We start from the raw sequence: 21,161 nt of genomic DNA on the forward strand, positions 1-21,161 counted from the left end.
GTAAGAAGCCCAAGCCAACGGTGAACAGTTTTATAAATAATATAGCATCCATGTGCTTCTTTGGGGGCTCTGAGGTGGCTGCGGAACTGGGCAGGAAACCCTCTTGCTTTATTCCTTAATTCTTGGCAACTGATTTTCTACTTTTTACTTATTTGATTTGCTGTAGATTTGAGCAGCATTTGTTCCTCTGTGATCTTTTTATCTCGTTTAACGTATACCTTCAGTATTTACCCATGTTTTCAGCCTGTGAGTTCTATGATACGAATAATGCAAGGAGGTAGAGGGACTTGGCATGAGCAGGGAGCAACTGATTTGGGTGGACACACGTTTCCTGAGAAAGAACATTCTGGAAAAGGTAAGGATAAAAGCATTCACCATGTCATGCCTGCAAACAGGATTCACCTGCACCAGGAAATGGGTAAGAGCACAAATCTGTGGGCGTTCATGGTCCTTGTGTTCAATACAAATAAGTTCAGGAGACAACATCATTTTCTTCTGGGCTTTGTCCACCATGTGAACAGGTAGAATTTTGTCTGAAGAAGCTGGTGGTGGAGGATTTGCAGTCTTCCTATGGAAAGGAGACATATTACATGCTCAAGAGGTAATTTTGACTTTGAACAGAGAATGAACCAAGGGTTGAAAAGTATAGTTTAAAAAAGTAAGCACAGGTGTTTTGGATGGACAGCAATCGGCAACAGCTGGTGTTGGCATAGACAAGGCCAGCCTTCAACTTGGACTCTATAGATCATATAAGGTGGCAGGCTGTCCAAACACTGCACGGAAAAATCAATGAAGGGAGAAGGCCGGAGCACGTGTGATTTATTGGTCATACCAGGCCTTTACTAAATGACTTCATGACTCTCTAAATCAGGATTTTGGATATTCTATCCTGAAGGTGATTTAAAAATGGTTATCACATCATTTCTAGAGGAAGATGGAGAAGGGAAGTTCATTTTTAAAAAGATAACATGATTTTTGTTTTGTCTATATGGAAGTTATATTTTCCATCTTTAAAAAAAACCTAAAGAAAAACTTTACAAGAAATTGATTTAATTGAAGCTATTGTTACATACTGAGAGTGTGTTTGCTTCATGCCACAGTTCTCAGAAATTTATAAATGGGTTCAGACTGTTGTTCAGGCACCAGGAAATAAACCTCCAAGCTATTTACTACCTCCATGATATATAAAGTTTGCAGTTTTGATTTTGTGTGATTATGTTCAGCAATGGTGACCTTTCCAGGCAACAATATTGAAGTGTAATGAGGAGATGTTTGATCACTAGTACACAATGAAGAGTTGGGGCTACTTCCTCATTTCTTTCCGGAATTCGTGAAATTCAACTGACAGGCTTTAACCTTTAGACTGCTGAAGTTATAAAATGTATAGGGATTTAGGCTGTTTATACAACACGTTAGATATATGAAATTTTTAGACACTGCAGCTCCTTCTATCATCTGGTAAGATGATTTTGTATATTTAATAATATCAGCCATTGGTAACCATGACAGGCTGCACTCGGGTGGATCACAAAGTATATGAAGTCTAGTTTGATGAAACTAGGAGTGAGGCCAAACAAACAGAAAGCAAGCATTCTCCCCAGACCAGGCATTTTCAAAATAGATGGATGAGGCCTTTCTGTTGGGTTTCTTTCCTCTTCATGGTAGCTTAGAAGCTAGGAAAAGATAACTGTTTCTTCGGTGTGCTAGAAATTTCATTCAAACTCAATAATGTTTCAAATAAAGGAATGATAAGGATTAGGTGTTAGGAAATTGGAGGCTGTGATTCTAGTCTCCAAGGTATAATTTTTGATGGGAGGACTTATGTGGAAGAAAGGAAAGCAATGGGACCTGGAGCACCAGACCTGTGGCCCCAACAGGACACTATGAAAAATAGTCACAAGTAAATTGGCCCCGATTCTTATCTCAGAGTCATTGTACTAAAACCACCATTTCTTGACTAAAGCTATGAAGACTAATTGGCAAGGAAACCAATTTTTCTCATGTGGCTACAGAAATTTGGCTTTCTAGTTAGGGATTTAAAGTGCACAGACCTGGATGAGCAATTTCTAAATAAACCAGAATAAGAAGCATGTGTGTTAGTGGCTGGAACCTACTCTGTATGAGAAAAAGAACTTTCACCAAGGTATTAGTTTAATAACACACATAAAAAGGAAAATAAATGGCTAAGCAGTAACACACTGAATCTTTTTCTTGCCTTTCTTTGACATAAGAATGCACCAAAATCAGTTGTCTAATCCCTTGCCTGGATGGTAACACTATGAAAACAAAAAACAAAAAAGCTATGCATTCTAAATGCTTAGTTACACAGAAGGATACCAAATTTGAGGCCAACAGCATGATCCTTGGCTTTCGCACCCGTTTCTTTTGAAAGAAAATTCAGATACTATTTATCTCTGTAATCTTAGTTTTTCTGCAGTGTCTAGAGGCAAGACACTGAATACATGTTTACTGAATTGGTAAAGAAATAACCAAAGTTTATGATTACCAAAGAACAGCCAAAGGACCTGGCATTTTATAATCATGTTGAGAAAGAAGGCCATGTGACTAAAGTTGCATACTTCCTAAAAGATGGTCAAGTGGTTTAATATATAGAAAGGCTGGAACCAAGCTATTGTTTTTGAGATTTCTTGCCATTAGGAAGTGATCCCAATCATTTAAAACCCAAGGGAGCAAAATTCAAGAGCTAGTTAAAGGAAGATTGGTGATATAGGGACACACTCTACAGGGTGTCTCTTCTGTTTTGTTTGTCCTTTTAGACTTAAGCCATTTTAAGGTATGTATGTATGTGCTTGTGTGTAACAGTTTCACGCTTTAGGAAAAAGGAACTCACCCCCCAAACTCCGTTTCCACAAATTAGAACGGTTATCTAACTTCTGAGAGCTAGATGTGAGTGCCTCTGAAATAGTTATTGTGTCTTCTAACAGACTCCGGGGATCTGCTGGCCAGAGGCAATCTCACAACTCACCTTGCACAGTACTTCTAAGGCTCTTAGTAGAGATAACTCTCCCTAGCTGTCAAAGTGGCAGTTCATCTTCTGTCGATGAGTACTGTGTTGTTTTACCTGGTAGATTTTTCTATGACAAAGTACTTACACACTGAAAAATTCATGTAAGGCTTTGTTTCCACTGTAGTACTATTTATTGCTGTTATTATGTTGCTTTGCAAGATTGTTGAGAGGACAGAGGCAATAATGCTCCCCAGAGGTGAAGTGCTTTGGATTGGAAGGGGAATGAGTGACCAGAGCCTCTCTTTGTTTTTTTTAATGTATTTTATTTACTTTTGGTGAGAGAAGTTACTCTTCATAATACTGCATTTGACAAAAGGCCTCAGAAATGAATGTGTTTCCTTTGGAGTCTGAGAGGTACACAGAGAGGCATTTTTTGCTATGAACTATTCTCTAATTCTTGATTTCTTTTAAACTGGAGTGCCTATTAAAATTCAAACATTACTTTCAATATTAACAATTTTGCAAGTTTTGAGGATGTAGTAGCAGCAAGGCTTGATCTTGGTTTGAAGGATCTTACAGAATTTGAGGGGCTCTCTAAAGAAACATGATACATAATTGTGATTACAAAATTCCTAGGGTGGGCTGACAAGACAGTTCATCCATTTCAGGGGACCATGGAGTTGTTTTGGCCTAGTTGCCTTGAGAGGAATGAGTCATAGGTTTTTCAGGGTAGAGTCCATGGCTCCTGGGGCACAGTGTGCCTTCCAATTCCTGGGAGACTGCTGCACTCCCTCAGGCACTGATGCGTTCAGGCCACTTTGTGCTTCTCTGTGTGTTCCCTTAGAAGTCAAGGAAGCATGGAAGCTTGACAGGACAATTGGTCTTAGACATTAATTTTGTATTCCCAGCTCCCACCTAATTTTCTGTGGCCTCTACCTGCCCTGCTCCCACCTCTGACACACACACACACACACACACACACACACACACACACACACACACACCTCTTTCTCTCCCAGGATCTCTGCCAGATTCTTGAAGGTGTCCTTGTGATTGAAGGGTTCTGCATCTCCATTGGCATCATAGAAAAAGCCTGCTTTAAATGAGAGGGAGGTAGAAGGTTTTTAATATGGGTCTCATTAGGAACGTTCCACAAAATCAGAAGGATAGTTAAACAAAAACAACCAAATTTTAAAAAACTTTTAACTTGAAGATTAGAAGAGAAAATTCAGCAAAAAGTATTTTTTCCAGTAAATATCAAAAAAGTCAAGAAATTGCACCCTCTAGTCTACAGTAATTCCAGGAAGAGATGAGGAAAAAGTAAAAGTTACCTGGGGCATTACTGGACATAAGGATAGAGCAGGGCCCAGGTCTTCTGTGTGGTATGCCAGTGTTGCAAGACCTGAGTCAAGATGTGACACTGAGAGTCTAAGGGACAGAAAAATGCCCTTTCACACTTTTATCTAAATGGGATGCAACCTAGAAACAGGTCTTGTCATTACTGTGTGAGTGATCAGGGTGGCTTGTTGCTGGAGTTTCTTTGTCCTGCCAGGTCTTGCTGCTTCAGCCCCAAATAAACACACAGAAACTTATGTTAATTATTAAACTGTTGGCTGATGGCTAGTGCTTCTTATTTGCTAGCTCTGTCTTAATTATTAACCCATTTCTATTAATCTAAGTATTTCCACCTGGTCTTGGCTTACCGGAGAATGCCCAGACCTGTTACTCCTTTGGCAGCTACATGTCATCTTCCTTTTGTGGTCTTTCTGCCTACTTCTCCCAGAATTCTCCTCATCTCCTAGTCCCACCTATGTTCCTGCCTCTATTGGCCAAAGTGTTTTATTCATCAACTAATAAGAGAAACATATATACAAGACATTTCCCCATCAGTGTCTTATCTATCTATCTATCTATCTATCTATCTATCTATCTATCTACAATTTAAAGATTTTTTAGAGGGCAGTAGTTGCAAAGATTTATAGGATTTTTGAGCCTCTCGAGTATACAATGTATAATGAGCAGATCAGGTACTTGGCTGATCCATTACCATACACACTACCAATTCGCTCTGTAGGGAGCATTCAAATTCCTCTGTACTAATTCTCTTCAAATGTAAAATTAATTGACAGGTAAGCTGGTGATAGCCTCATTTTTTGCCTATTAAGTGAGAATGTCATGCTAAAGACCTTGAACGTCTTTCTAAGTTTGAAATCCAATGTTTCTCAGTAAAGGAGATCTCAGAGCAGATTTTTCTCCTACATTTTCTACCCTCTTGCATTGTATTGGGGAAAACTTGATGGCAAAGAAGCAGTTGCCCCAAGAACAGCTTCTACATTTAGTGTGGAGGCAATTGTCCAGGATGGAAGGAAACCGAAAGGGAGACCTCTTCCCTCAGTTCTTCTGAATACTGGTGCCTGGCTGACGCCATCTTTCTTTGGAAACACGTTCTAAGTTTTGTTTCACATAAAATACTTTCTTGGCTGTGTTAAAACTTGTTTTCTGCTTTCCTAAGGATTTAACTTTTCCTTAGGCCTTTTAAATAAGGAATGCTTTTGAACTCTGTCCTTAGGCTCTTTGTTTCCTCTCTGCTCACTTGAGCAGCTGACTGAGGACCTTTGCATTCTGTCAGAGCATACTATGAGGTTTTAATTATTTGTCTGCAAACATCCTCTGCCTATGGATGAGGTCCCTGTACCCAAGCCCTTAAAGTGTTCTCAACCTGTACATCCTCAGATTTCTGTACACCCTGACAGTTAAATTCTGCTTGCTGTGCTTCTGAAATGTCCTTGCCACATCTTTCCTAGCTGTTATTAAGTCAGAGACCCCTCATTAAAGATACATGTGATTTTTATTAATTGAAAAAAAAGTCAAGATAAGTATAATCCATGTTGGCCTGGAATTGATTACATGGCCCAGGGTAGCTTTGAACTAGTGGCAATCCTCTTGTATCATTCTCCTCAATGCTGGCATTATAGGCATGAGTAATCTATCATACCTGCCTGCTCAGAGGTTCTTGGAGAAAAGTTAATAACTTCCCTGCCTCCAATTAGCTTCCCAGGGAGCCAAGAAGAGTACTTGACCCAAACTACTGTGGTCATGTGAGTTTTCTTCTCAGGAGGGGTGACTTCCCTCTGCCCTCTGCCCTCCAATATTCAAATCAAATTCATCCCTCGGCATGACTCTGAGGGAAAATCCCCCTCTGCATTTATTGGGCAAGGCCACATTGTGTGTCTCCTCAGCCCTGGCTGAGCTCCAGGGACACCACAGTGCACCCAATAGCCCATGCTATTCCTTAGACAAACCCAGGGTCTCCCTCACCTGTCTGCTATACCAGAGCCACCGTCATTTGCTCATCTAAGCAGGCTACGTCACATTTTCTCCAGGTGTTCAGCTTAAAACCCTTTCCAAAGGCCAGGATCTCACTCTCTATCCTATACTGGCCTTGAATTCCAAATCCTTCTGCTAAAACCTCCAAAATTCTGGGATCTGCAAGCATATGACATCATGCCCAGTTTCTACAACTCTTTTTCTCTTCTACAGAGGGAGTAATTTACACTCTGGGAAGTATATCTAGAAGATACATGGAAACTTGGAAAAACTAAAAGTTTTAAAATAAAATTCTGCTAAAGTGTGTGTGTGTGTGTGTGTGTGTGTGCGCGCGCGCATGCGCTCGTGTGTAATTCCAGTATTTTTTCATGCAGAAATCATAGAATGTGTATTCTAATTTTTAGTCTGTTTTGTTATTTTTTCATATGTTTGGGGAATGTTTTAAATCAAAATATATTCTTCAGCAGTATATTTTATAAGATAATTTTAATTTTAAAAGTCTGATAAAATCCACATTTAGAATATTCTTCTTTCAACTCAACTTTTGGTGCCAGGTCTATTTAAAATTTTGCTTTCTCAGTGTTGGAAATTATTCACCAAGCTGTAACAAATAGGTCTTGGAATATGGCCTAATGTATTTTAAAAATCTTATTAAATGCTTTCAAAACACCTATGCAAACACTTGTACACTGGAAACTGATCAAAGGACGTGGTCTAATTCTAGAGAAGGGATGCAGGAGTGTCCCCTTGTGATGTTAAAAATCTAAGACCTTAGGAAAGCAACTGAATAAAGCTGTCCTACCATGTGTAATGCCCCTTTCATTGGCATAAATGTTTTGCTTATAACATGAAACTTGCTCTCCACAACTTCCCCTACTCGGAATTTCTGTATCATGAAAATGACAGAGGGAAAATGAGGATATAAAATCTTCAGATAAATGATGGAAGACTTCCATAAAAATTGGGATAAGAATCTTCTTTGCTATTTAAACATACAGCCTTTCTCTTCATGCCTTATCCTTTTAATCAGCACATGTACATAGCAGTTAGTTACATAATAACCAGGACCCAAACTGAGATCTCATTTTCTTTATGTTTTGGTATAAACCAGATTTAACTATATTGCTTAAAATTTTTCTTCTATGAACTAGTACATTAGAAGAAAAAAGTTATCTTTGTGTGAGAAGGCTAAGTTAAATGTTGTAGTGTAGACCTTAACATTGCCGATTTTGTGTGTGTGTATGTATGTGTATAGTTCCAATATTTTTCCATATGTAGTTATATGCAGAAATTGTGCAATGTGGATTCTAATTTTTAGTCTATTTTTGTTATTTTTATATGTATTTCTGGAATATTTCAAATATATACATTCTTCAATAGTATATTTTACATATACTTTGTATTTTAAAATCCAGATATACAGTTTTGAGAAATGTATATTTTGTGCTCACTGGCTGAGTGTCCGCATTTTGGTTTTAGCCACTTTAATAAAAATTTGTTGTGACAGGTTATCTGTTTACTGTCACTAGTACAACTTTTTCAACTAAAGTGCTCTAAATAAGATGAACTATGCTTAGGAGAAAACTCCAGTATCTCCTAAAGTTTAATGAAGAATGAAAATATATAAACTTTATATATATTTACAATGACTGAAACTCTATTATGCTTTAAAAACCACTGTATTTGATACATATTATTTTAGCAAATTGGAGGTCATATAAATATTCAAATTATTAAAACATCTTTATTTTAGTTAACAAAAATGTAGTTGGTACAGTTTTGAGAAATGTATATTTTGCTCAGATTCCTAAAATTTTGCTTCTCTCAAATGTGCTTTTAAAAGGAACAAGTTAGGATGAGAAGAAACACATGGGAACCAAGATAAGTCAATTTCATACTATTTAATAGGGTAATTGACGCTGTGTTTTCCCACAGCCTCTATATGATACCATTTGTTTTTTAATTTCGGACAGAATTACTTATGAAATTTTTAAGTTTGCCATTGTGGTTAATTATTCTAATTATTCAACAAATTATTATTATGTATCAGTTAAGCACTAGGCAGTACACTAATTCTGCAATATATACCAGAACTATATATGTTGAAATTCCATTATTACATAATGTATAATTAAAAGCTAGAAATAGACATTGTCCTAAAAGAAAACGGCTATAATATAATTTGTTCTCCCAATACAGACAGAAAAGTCTTATATAGATTATTTTTGGGGAAACACAATACCCTGATTCTATTATTATTCTTATGAATTCTTATGAACAATGTGAAAAGAGACCAATACAATCTGTCTTTGAATTTTCTACCATAGATATTGTTATTTAAATATATTAAGCAATTGAGAATTCATATTATCTTTCATAGCTAAGAAGACAACTCTAACCATTTCCTGGTAGCCATCTCATATAAACTCATCTAAAGCTTTTCCATGCCTTTCAAAATTGAGGAAAGATGGCATTTATAGGTAAGATGTCCTTTGTTGCAAAACTAAGAGGAATATTAAAAAGGAAATGCAAACTTAATTATTGCTTAATTAGAGAGAAAATACATCAATTATAGCTTTGGTGGCTATAGTTCTATGTTTCTAGAAGGTGAAAAATATTGCTTTACATTAAAAGAGCAGTAAACAACCTGCATAAGTACAAACACAATGGAACTGCTAAAGTTTTCCTTATTAATTTATACATAGTGACACAATAGATTGCTTATGCAGCCCCTTTCTTATGTTGAACTCGGAGTTCCTGAGGTGATGATGATAAGAGGTTGGGGAGGGTCTTTTTAGAGCAGGTCCTACCCACCTACATAAAGAGAAAAGACAACTGGCAGTGGGACCCTTGCTAGAGCTTTGATATTGGGCTTCACACACTTTTGAGTTGTGAGACATACACTGTTGTTTTTAAGCCATCCAGTTTGCAGCATTTTACTATAGCCGACCAAGTGGACAAAGATAGAAACATTCATTTTCTACTCTAATTTTGTAGCTATGTGTGTATCCATGTCTTCATGGGCATGCAGGCACGTCAATGTCCATGTGGAGGCTAGAGGTCAACATCAGGTCCCATCCATCTTATCTTTTGAGACAGGATCTCTCATTGGCTGGGAATATGACAAAAAAGATCGTACTTTTTTCATTTTTTAGATTGACAAACAAGCTAACATTTCTTGTAAATACAACAACTCTTCTAGCTCTTGAGTGGTAAGAATTTCTTCTGACTCTCAGTAGAACCTTTATCACAATGTGGAAAAAAAAAACCCAAACAGACACACATAACTCAACCTTGACTTCTTTCCTTCTACCTCATTCCTACTTAAGATAGTACCTTAAACTCTTCCATAACCCAAGGCTTTACATGGAAGAATGGAAATTGTATAAGAAGTTTCAACTGTCAACTTCTGCTTAGGAGCTCCCTAATAAAACCACCATGTCAAGATTGTGAACGTCTGAAAAAAAATCACTCCTTGAAGTTGCAAACAAAGTATTAATCAAGGCAGCCCCACTGAGGCTTAATAAGCTCCATGACAGACACTCCTTGGCAATCAAGGGTCCTCTGATGATCAGCTAATCAAACAGTACTAATTCCATCTTACCATTACTTTGGTTAAGTTTAACAGAGGCTCCCCTATAGCCGAGCAGACTGAACTGGGCCTAGAAAATCAAATGAGAGTGGAAAATCATGTGGTCCTAACTTCGGATAATGCTATCAACTGGCAAGAAACAAAATAAATTGAACAACAAGTTTGGGAGAGTAGAGAAGTCTTAAAATTTCCTTGGTCCAAGAATACATTATAATGACAAGAGTGAAGGAGTCCAGCACACTGGAGCCTGAAGTCAGACTTGCCCTCGATAGGAAGGTGTGGGTATTAATTTGGTTAATTTCTAATGATCATCCGTAATAACTTACAAAAGAGTTTGAATAATGAAACAATGTAAAAAGAAATTTGGTTCCAAAAATAAGCCTTTCTAAGACAGAAAATGTCTTAAAAATCTGCAGTATTTAGAGGCTTAATTAGTATACTGGGTCATTATGACATCTAGCTCGTTTCATTACCCTCCTAATGTATTATTAGTTGGCAGTTAAATACTGTCTGCTGGGACCTAAGAGTTTTTCCTCTTGTCTTTCTGGTCATACTTATTGCCTAGGCCGACAGCTTACCTGTAGCGAGGAAGAAATGGAGCACCAATTAGAAAGCTTTCAGCCCGGCACCCATGGAAAAGCCAAAAGCCGATAAAGGTCAGCGTGAAATTTGAATGACAGGGCTAAAGTCTTTTACTCATAATTTTGTGTTTGCAATAGAATTCAGAGCAATTCACAGCCTTAAAGGCCTTAAGTGAGAACAGCAATTAATTGTAATGAATAATCTGACAAATCTGGTTGACATATGGCTGCTAATGCCCTCCTTTCTAGTGGGAGCAGTGGAGGGATTAGATTAACTCAAATGAAATCTGGGGCCGCCATGCCATCTGCATGTTCAGTAGGAAACGGTACACGTTAAATGGTGAGTGGGTAGATATCTGTCTTGTACTCATCTCTCTCTGAGCCCTTGGCAGATCTGGGAATAGCAGGTTTATTACTGCACCAGCTGCCTGTCAACAGAGTAATACAGGAAGGCACAGAGTACATCCCAGAAAGCTAATATACCACGAAGCTGTTAAAAATTAACTAGATACAATTAACATGGATTTCTAAATTTCTCTATTTATACAATGCATATTTATATTTTGATTTTTGGTTTGCCCTGTTGAATATTCACTAATTAAACAATATCATTTCCATCTGTGCTATTTATACGTTTTACTTGGGAGTACAAGTGGCAGGTGAGACTGAATTTCATATATTCTTGTGAGCAAATAAAGCTAACTTCCACTTTCCAATTATTTTGAGGGTCTTATAGAGAATGATTAAATGAAACTCACAGATAATCCCTAAACTCATTTAAAAAGCCCCTCCTCCCTTCCTCAAATCCCTCCTCACCTCCCCCTTTATTTAGCGCCAAAGTTAACAAGTGAGTTGGAGTGAATCATGCTTGCCAGTCATTGCCTTTGCTGCAGTGATGCGGGAAGGGAAGAGCATCCAGGAGCCTTGTCCAAATGGTATCAAGTTTCTGTTGGGGGAGGCGAGCCTGCCTTCTACCAGCTTTTAATGCATTCCGTTCCGAGCCATTCTTTCCTGGTCTTGCTGCTTCATGGAGCGGGGTTTACTTTTTATTTTACTCGAATACCTTGTATTACACTGAGAGGCTGAACTGTTATTTGAACAAACAGCTGATATAGACCTTCCCTTTGTGGGGTGGGGTGAACTAAATCCCCACCTGACTTGCTCACATCCACTTAGACCCCCGTTGCCACTTTCAGTTATTAGTCACTAGAGAATATAGATCTTGAAACCTCATTTTCTTTATAAGCTTTTCGATTGAACAAGTTAAATCCATACAAACCTCATGTGCTTGCAAGGAAAACACATGAAAATTCTCTTCCTGAGCCTCTTGTCACTCACAGTTTCTTAGAGCTTCCACGAGCCACAGTGGTATTGATAGCTTTGCACTCTCTCTGTCTCTCTGTCTCTCTCTGTGTCTCTCTGTGTTTCTCTGTGTCTCTCTGTCTCTGTCTCTGTCTCTGTCTCTGTCTCTGTCTCTCTCTCTCTCTCTCTCTCTCTCATTCCACCACAACTGCCAATTCTTCCTGTGTTACAGGCGGCGAAACCAAACTCAAGCACATCAGCTGGTTCACTTTGAATCTCCAACACCACCCAGGATCTCACCCAGCAGTGCCCAAAGCCCGGTTTTCAGTTAGGGCAAGACAAGAAGTGCGTTTGCGAGCAAGCGCGGAGACAAGGCAGGACACTGGAAGAGATGACATCAACTATGAGCACCTGCATGGCTTTCACTCTCCTTAGTAGTTTAAACTGGAGGCAGAGGAATGACCGTGAAGAGAAATCATGGCTCTGTTTCAGAGAAACTGGACTTTACCCTAATATGTGTGGTCTCAAGCAACATGTTTACTGACCTCTGACCCTTGGTCTTCTGTGATACTGGTTTAAGGGTAGATACAGTCTGTTCACCTCAATGTTAACAGGATGTCACTGGTTAGCCTACAACTAATATGAGATTGCCATTTCTTCTTTCTCTAGGCAGTCCAGTTATCTTTAACTTAATGTTTTCCAAATCTAAAATTTGTTGAAATTACCACATATTTTAAACACACATACTACAATTATCCAGGGCTATTAATCACTTATTTGTATATTTGTGCTCCTTGTTCATGGTTATTAAAACCTACACATGCAGAGTGTTAAAGGAGCTTTAGCCTGATAGAGAGGGTTTTCAAATGCATCCACCAAGCATTTCACACAGAAGGGCTGAGAGCCAGGGGAGCCAGTGCTAATTTACAGTCTTTACTGCTGTTAACCAATGCTTTGAAAGCACCCGTTACTAAAGTTACTTTTATCCTACATGTGTGTTGAATTTCTCATTTGTTTTCTGACCACATGAGCAATACAGGTACTGATATCCATAATGGCTGAACTGAACTGTAGATCAGGCTCATCCATTTTGTAGACAATCTCTCTGTTCTTGTAATTTAAAGATCAGTATCATGTGCTAACAGAGTATCACATGGCATCTTTATTCAGCATTTTGACGTTTGTAAAATAAGCAGCTGTAGGTGATTTCTAATTATGCTTGTTACGGTCTAAGTTCAACCCTTCCCCAACTCTCTCTCTCTCTCTCTCTCTCTCTCTCTCTCTCTCTCTCTCTCTCACACACACACACACACACACACACACACACAAAACGGTGAACTCCTTTTCTGTTTGTTTGTTTGCTTTTTGTTTTTTCGAAATAGGGTTTTTCTGTAGCTTTGGAGCCTGTTCTGGAACTCCCTCTGTAGACTAGACTGGCCTCGAACTACCAGAGATCTGCTTGTTTGTCTCTGTCTCCCAAGTGCTAGATTAAAAGTATGAGCCACCACTGCTAGGCTTCTGTAAACTCTTCATAATCTTATATGGATTGGATTCGGTGAAGCATTGATTGGAGATGAATGGGCACTAGATGGGTACCATTTAGGAGTGATGGTTAAAGCCTTTAATACACACTTGGATACTGAATAATTACAACACACCATTCAAACAAGCAAGTGCAGCTATAAAGATGTTTACTGGAATTTTAGAGGTGTAAATATTAGTGATATTTTATGGAAAGTCTTCAGTTGTCTCAATTAGTAATGACATCCGTGGTTTCCTTTGGCAGTCAGATTTTGAACTTTTGGGAAATCAAGTTATTCAGCATCATCTGAAAACTTAATAGCAAGCTTTATTTTTTTGGCTCCACCCTAGACACGAGGCATCTAAATTCTGTGTCAGGCCAGCAAGTTGTGCTTCAATTAACTCCATGTGGTATGTGACCAGCTTTGAGGGCCACATCTTTTTTTGTGAGAGTTCTTTAGTCTGCTTCACAGTAGGACAGCATTTTCACAGAATAGTCTCTTGTATTATTCCCTGGGACAATATTCCCTGGAAGAAGAAGAAAACCAGAGGGAGACCAATAAGCTGGTAGATGATAAAAGAGTAGAAGAACGGACATAATGAGGAGATAAGGAATAGAACGTTTGCTTTCACAGGTGATACAGTTGCTGTGAAGAAATGGCCTGAAAGTCACAAATTGCCTACTTTTAACTCAAAACTCATCATGCTAGAAGGTAGCAAAATGGCACTGAAAAGTCCTTTATAGGTCTGGTTTTGTGCAGTTGTGTGTTTTGTTTTTGTTTTAATTTCTTCAGGGGATTTGTTCACACGATGTTTTTTTTTCTTCTAAGTAATTGAGGAGAGCAGCTGACCACCACCACACATGTGTGGTAACTGAATACAATCCCTTCCACACTTCATATGTATCCCTTCGGATACTCAGTGCTGATGAGGAATGTCTTTGTCTCTCACCAGAACCTCCCCTCCCTGCCGCCCCTTACTGTGTCCTGCCTGCTCATCATCAAGTTCACTCATGGAGCTAAGATGTTTCCTTAATTTTCTCCATTGTTTTCAGAAGTCACTGCATTGCCATTTGTTCTTTCTAAATGACCTCTAAGCAATTACAGAGGAAATGCTAAAGGGAGCTTTGAAAAAAACACTCCAATGTTTGTGTGTGTGTGTGTGTGCACATGTGTGTGTGCTTTGTTGTTCTGTAGAATGAAATCACTTATCCTAACTGCCTCTCCTCACAGGTCATGTTCCCCTCTCTTTCCTCTCTTTTAGATACAACTGAATATATTTCTGTCTGCAGGAGGGTTGCTTCAGGACACATATGTGATAGAGTTCTATCTCAGGGTTATGCTGGCTTTAGGAAAATCTAAATCAAGAACCAACCCTTATTAACTTCAACTCTTTGAAGAATTTTCATTTTAGTTTTTACTTTGTTTAAAAGTGTGTGTGTGTGTGTGTGTGTGTGTGTGCGCGCTCGCACAGATATATGTATATGTGTGCAGGTGCCCAAGGAGGCCAGAAGGGGGCATTGGAACCCCAAGAGCTGGAGTTACAGGCAATTGTGAGCTATCCTGCTGGGCAGTGGGAATAGAATTTGGCTCATGTGAGCTTAAATTGAGGAGCCATTTCTCTAGCTCCCCTGCTTCCACACAGACCCTTTAACAGCACTTTATTTCATGCAGTTTGCTTTTCATTGTTTGGGATTGTGCAAGTGTCCCCCCATAGCTCTACACAATTGGATACATTTTGGACAGTTTCTCAAAGTTCTAAATTATTACTTACCTTGAAAAGATGGAGAAGGAGAAAGCAGCTGCTTCCTTCTCTCCTTCCCCTCCCTCCTCCTCTTCTCCTTCTTTATTTTTTGTGTTATCTATTAGCAATGACCATTACCCATTTAACAAAGGAGTCACATTTTCCTTTTCATCTCTTGAAAGCCCCAACTTCACTTGACCATGCCATAAAGTTGTGGAAAAAGTATACAGGAGTCTGAAAGGCAAGCAGTTCCTATAGTATTTTAATACCTTTCAATTTTGCAGCACAATGAATACTGACAGTATAATAGAGACTTTAAAACAAAGGTGAAGCAAACTAGGAATGCTGTTGAAATTTTAATTTCACTACACTCAGCAGGTGTAAGGAAGCATTTCCAAGCATATTAGGCCTATGACATCATTTAAAAACCTCAAGAGTTTAGTCTGCTTATATTACACTTTGAGTCTGCATCAGTTTCAGAAACATTTTTAAAGTCAGGGTTTTAAAATAAAATACTGTCCCAGATGTCCACTTTTCTTGAGGATAGCTATGTCTTTAAGAGCTGTGCTTTTCACTAGTGAGGTTCATTTAGAAACCTGCCTGCAACTTCCAGAGTCCTTTTCTCAGGCGGCTATAATAAACTTACTAGTTCAAAGAATTGCATCCTTTTATTTTAATAACTGTCTACTGTATAAAGAATTATGCTTAGTTTAAAAAATGCAAACAATACTACTACTTCTAAATTTATTTTGTTAATGAAGCCACTACATAAATTTAGCACTTTTAAAAAAAATTAATTGCTCACACTGAAAAGGGCTAAATTCAGAATAACTCTCTGTTTCAAAGACCTAATTGCCAAGACCTAGCCTTAATATTAACTAGGATAATTATTATGCAAAGCATACCCACCCAGAATGTTTGCATAGCTATCACAAGCGCTTTCATAAATGATGCTTTAATTAGTCTTAATTAGAATTTGTTTAAGTCAGCAGGGAATGCAGGGCCCGTGAAATGATGTATGTAATAAGCATCAGGCTCACTTTTTACTTGGGGAATAGAGCTGACAAAATCACATCACGTTAAATTGATTCAGTCAGAATTAAAATTCTTATGGTATTAATTAAATGGGGGATCTCATTAGCAGGCTGCAGGGTGAAGGAACGACTCTTTGGCGACCAGATGTGAGGAAAAGAAACATGGAAAAAGAGTACCATTAGACCCAGTGTCATCTTATCTTACATACAGACATGGTGACATTCAGTGAGGGGCAATACCGTCAACTGTAGCTGATATTAAGACACTAAGACCTCAACAAATTTAAAAAGTCATTTGATTTCTTAAAGCTTTGTACCTCTGTGTAAAAACAGTTCCAAGTATTCACAAACATCATTTTTATTTGACAGGTCAACTCGATGAACTTGGGAGCCAGTAAATAATTAAAACAGGTAAATGTTGTTTGTATGATTTAAATAACTATTGTCTTTAATGGCATAAAATCCATTGAGAAACATATCTCCATTTTTTATCTACACTTCTTGTCATTGATGCAAGAGTAACAAAAACATAACTTATTTTTAATAAAAAATAAGGTATTGATTAATGCATCCACAGTAGCAATGGTGATGTTTTAAACCTTTCTATTTTGTGATAGGAAAAGGAGGCAAACTTTTTGTTATTTATAGACAGTGTAGAGTTTGCAAATCCAGTCATAGACAGATGATATTTACTTCCAATTAGCATATGTTTTGTGAATGGCAAGGGGCATACACTGTGGTTGTGTACATTTTTGGTCAATATTAACAATTTAAAGCTTTGACTTCATTCCATCCAGATTTGTAAAAATGAACACTTTTCATATAAGTGAGTGGAAAATTATCGAGACTAAATTTTCATATTAAAAGACACTGAATTAGACAGCTGGTTATTTAACCAAAGGGGAAGCAAGTCTTACTATCTTCAAAAAAAAAACACAAACTTTTGTGCCACATAGCCAAGTCTTAAGACAACAGCAACAATAAGAACAAAAAGTCAGCTTAATAGTTGATAGAATTTAAAAGTTGATTCCACTCACATCATGTTATAATAAATAAATAAATTAGTAAATTTATTACTAATAAAGTCCAATGTCTACTTCAGGCTACCATCACATAGGAACGTAATCTCCCACCAGCTCCATCAGTGCTGCTATCTTTATTTTTAAAATAGATAGTAGATATTTTTTACCACTTTAAACACAGAAACTGTTATTAAGTGAGATTGTAGACTATGAAAAGCCTTCAGGAAGAAATGCAGCTTTGCCACCAATGAACAGAGTTGAAGTACCAAGAATCAGTTTCATTTCTTCAGTGATTTTTAGTTTTCTGGAATTATGTCATATTGTGTCACCTCCTATTCTACTCAGACTTTCTAACCTTGAAATGAGGGACAGAGATTTTAAATTGCAACACAGGTTGTTAAAGGCAGCTTAAGAAGGCCTCACTCAACTTTGAAATGTTTCCTATGCTATGTATTTTGACTATTTTACCCCTTTCTGACAGATTGCTGAGCGTTTCAGTAAGATATCACAAAACTGACCAGCCACTCAATCTCATAACATTTAAAGCATGTCAAAACAATGTTCTAGGACCTTTCAGCAGAGTGCAACACATGAAAATACCTTTCTGTGGCCATCCACTATACAAAAGTTCATTCTTGAATTAGTTTAATGAGGGCAAACTTGATCACTGGACCATTTCTGTGGCAACAGGAGGGAAATACAAGTTCATTCAGGCCAATTCTCTATGCAAAGGTGCTATTTTGAAGAGTCAACATTTTGGGGGTAGCTCCTCTTTAACATTTGCAAGCCTGTGGTTCAGTGAGTGGCTTGTTCTTTACTGGTGTTATGAAGTGCATGCCAGGTAAACCAGCACCTGTCCCAGTCACTGAGTAAACACCTGCATTAAGACGATGACAAGTGGATAGCCTGGGGATGTGCTCTTTGTTAGAGCCTAGGCATTTATGAGGTCTGTTTGCCTCAGGGTTCTTCTATACGAATAATTTGGGATTCAATTTTTTATAAGCTTTATAATTTATTCTTTTAAATTTCATTTTACATTCCAACCACAGTTCTCCCTTCCACCTCTCCTCGTGCCCCTCCTCCCCTCCCCCCCCACCAGCCCACCCACAGTCCATTTCTCCTCACAGGTGAGGGCTCCCATGAGGAGTCAACAAAGTCTAGTACAATAGGTTGGGGCAGGGCCAAGCCTCTCTCTCACGCATTACGACTGAACATGGCATCCCACCATAGGGAGTGGGCTCCAACAAGCTAGCTCATGTACAAGGTTTGTATTGTGGTCCTACTGCCAGAGACCTCTCAGAAAGTTCAAGCTTCACAACTGTCTCCCATATGTGGAGGGCCTAGTTCAGTCTACTGGAGTTTCCACAGTTGTAGGTCTAGAGTTCGTGAGTTTCCCTGAGCTTAGTTCAGCTGTCTCTGTAGATTTCCCCATATGATCTTGACCTCCCTTGCTTATGCATTCATTCCCTCCTCCCTTTCTTCAATTTTTAAAAAAAATATCAATTTAAATTTAAAAAATTATATTAGTGGTGTTTTGCCTGCATATATGTCTGTGTACCATGTGCATACCTGGTGCCCATGGAGGCCAGAAGAGGGCTTTGGATCTCCTGGAACTGGAGTTACAAAGGGTAGTAAGCTGAGATGCGGTTACTGGGACTAGAACCCTAGCCTCTCGAAAAGCAGCCATTGCTCTTAACTACTGAACTTTAGTATTTTCAAAAGATGTCAAAAGTCATAATCCTAGTTCGGTGCTAGAATCAGTCATGAATGCAAAAATCCCCCAACACATTCTATTTAGGGAACTGATTTTTCTCATGGCTATTTTTCTTCTTGGAAAAGAAAAATAACATTTATTTTATAACTATGCCTAAAGCCAACTCCTGTTTTCCTTGCTGTTAGCAACGGACAAATCTCTACTGAGGCTTTCTCACAGCCTAAAGGAATATAGTAAAAAAGGTTACATAAACACTCAGAAAAACAAATTCATAACCCTAGATTCTCAGAGTAAGCCGAGGAAGGACGGACTGTGGAGAATGAAGTGGTATTTTGGCTTAGCGAAAACCTGCTGTCCGGTAGAAATTAATAACTCCTGCACGAATTGAACAAAGTTTAACTGAGAAGCATCTTGCTACCTTCTGAGCACAGTGTGAAGAGTGTGGGACTTGGAATCACAAATGAATACATTTTCACACTAGCTTCTCCACTTCCTCGTTTTGAGACACTTGGGAGACAAAATAATATGAAGAATGAAAGTTTACACTACCCGCTAAGGTGCTCTATAGAGATGGTTACCATGAAGCTGGCTTTGACGGAGCCTAAAACATATGCCCCAATAAATTGTTGTTGAATGAGTGAATATACATAAGATTACAAATGTGCTTAATGATAAAAGAAAATCAACGTTTTATGTTTAGCAGCTCTCTGGTCATTTTGTGAGAGCAGTTTTGGGCCAAGGAGAAAAGAGGAGAAACATGGAGCTTTAGAATATAAAACATTTTTTGTTTTTAGCAAGGAAGAACCAAAAAGAGTACTGGGAATAGGTCCTGATCTAGCCCCCAGCAGGCTCGCTGCTCTCTGCAACATTTTATCTCACTGGAGCTGGGAGCTGTATTAGTGTTCTTGTGGCAACATAAGAAAACAACAGAGACTTTAGATATGGAGAAATCAGTCTTGTTCACTGACTATGCGAAGGGAGCAGATGAGTTCATTCAAAAACTTTCTTCAAACTTAGTTTTAAAGGATAAACTCTTTCTACAATGAGTTACATCGCATGACTAAATGTGGACCAGACAAAATGAATTTTAGAAATCAGGGAAGGGAAGGCGCCTAGAGATTGTTGTGGAAGAGGAGGTGGAATAGGAGTATGAGGGTGAGGAGGAGAGTTATGAAACAGCCCTTTGAATATGACATTACTGCATAAGACATTTTCATACATACTCACACACATACACAGACACCACACACACGCACAGAGACATACACACACACATACACAGACACATCACACACATACCACACACATATACACACACACAGATACACACACACACTCACACACATATACACACCCCACACACATATATACACACACTCACACATACACACACACTGCATACACACAGACACACCACACCCACAGACACACACATACACACACACCACACACACACTCTCTCTCACACACAGAGACACCACACATGCACTCACATAATGCACAGACACAGCACACACTCACACTCATACACATACACACCACACACTCTCACACATACATAGACACACCACACACTCAGACACATCACATACATGTGTGCGCGCACATACACACACACACACACACACTCACAGATATGGAAAGAGGATGGTGACTAGCTGGAAAGAAGGGGTGAGCAGGGATACAGGGAATAAAAGAGGGTAATGGGAAGTTAGTATGCTCACAATACATTGCATTTATGTATGAAACTGGTAAGTATAAGTCAGAAAGTTGATAGATAAGTATATTCACCTATTTGTTTATCTCTATCATCTATCTAATCTACTAATCATCTATCTATATATCTACCTATCATCTATGTACATATACAAAAAATTATGGAGGGAAGTATCATGAAAATAAAGTTCTTGAAATTATGCAAATAAGATTGGGAAGAAGCATTTCCATCAGCTGAATGCATGATGTGCTGGAATCTGTGATATTGACTATGGTATACTGGGTTAGATCTTTCATTCCCACCAGTTTCAATGCACCTAAGTGGCCAGAAACAAGTTCTCACTGGACTGCCAGGGCTTCTTCAGGTATAATATGGAGGGGACTTTACATGGCAGTTACATTCTTAGGATAAGGGCAAAATAGCAGTCCATAGCATCCGGGTGAGATTTTCACTGTGATTTAATAACACTTATTAGAAGAAGGCATCAGAAGAGGTCGGGATGGCATGTGTCTAGAGTCCTAGCTAATCTGGAGACTATGGGAAAAGAAATCTGAGACCAGCCTGAGGAGCAAAGTGAGTCCCCATCTCAACACACAAACCAACAAGCAAGCTGCAAAGCTTATAAAGTTTACATGTGTTT

This window comes from Mesocricetus auratus, unplaced genomic scaffold (genome assembly GCF_017639785.1).
Source record: "Mesocricetus auratus isolate SY011 unplaced genomic scaffold, BCM_Maur_2.0 Super-Scaffold_100004, whole genome shotgun sequence".
In the NCBI taxonomy this organism is placed as follows: Eukaryota; Metazoa; Chordata; class Mammalia; order Rodentia; family Cricetidae; genus Mesocricetus; species Mesocricetus auratus.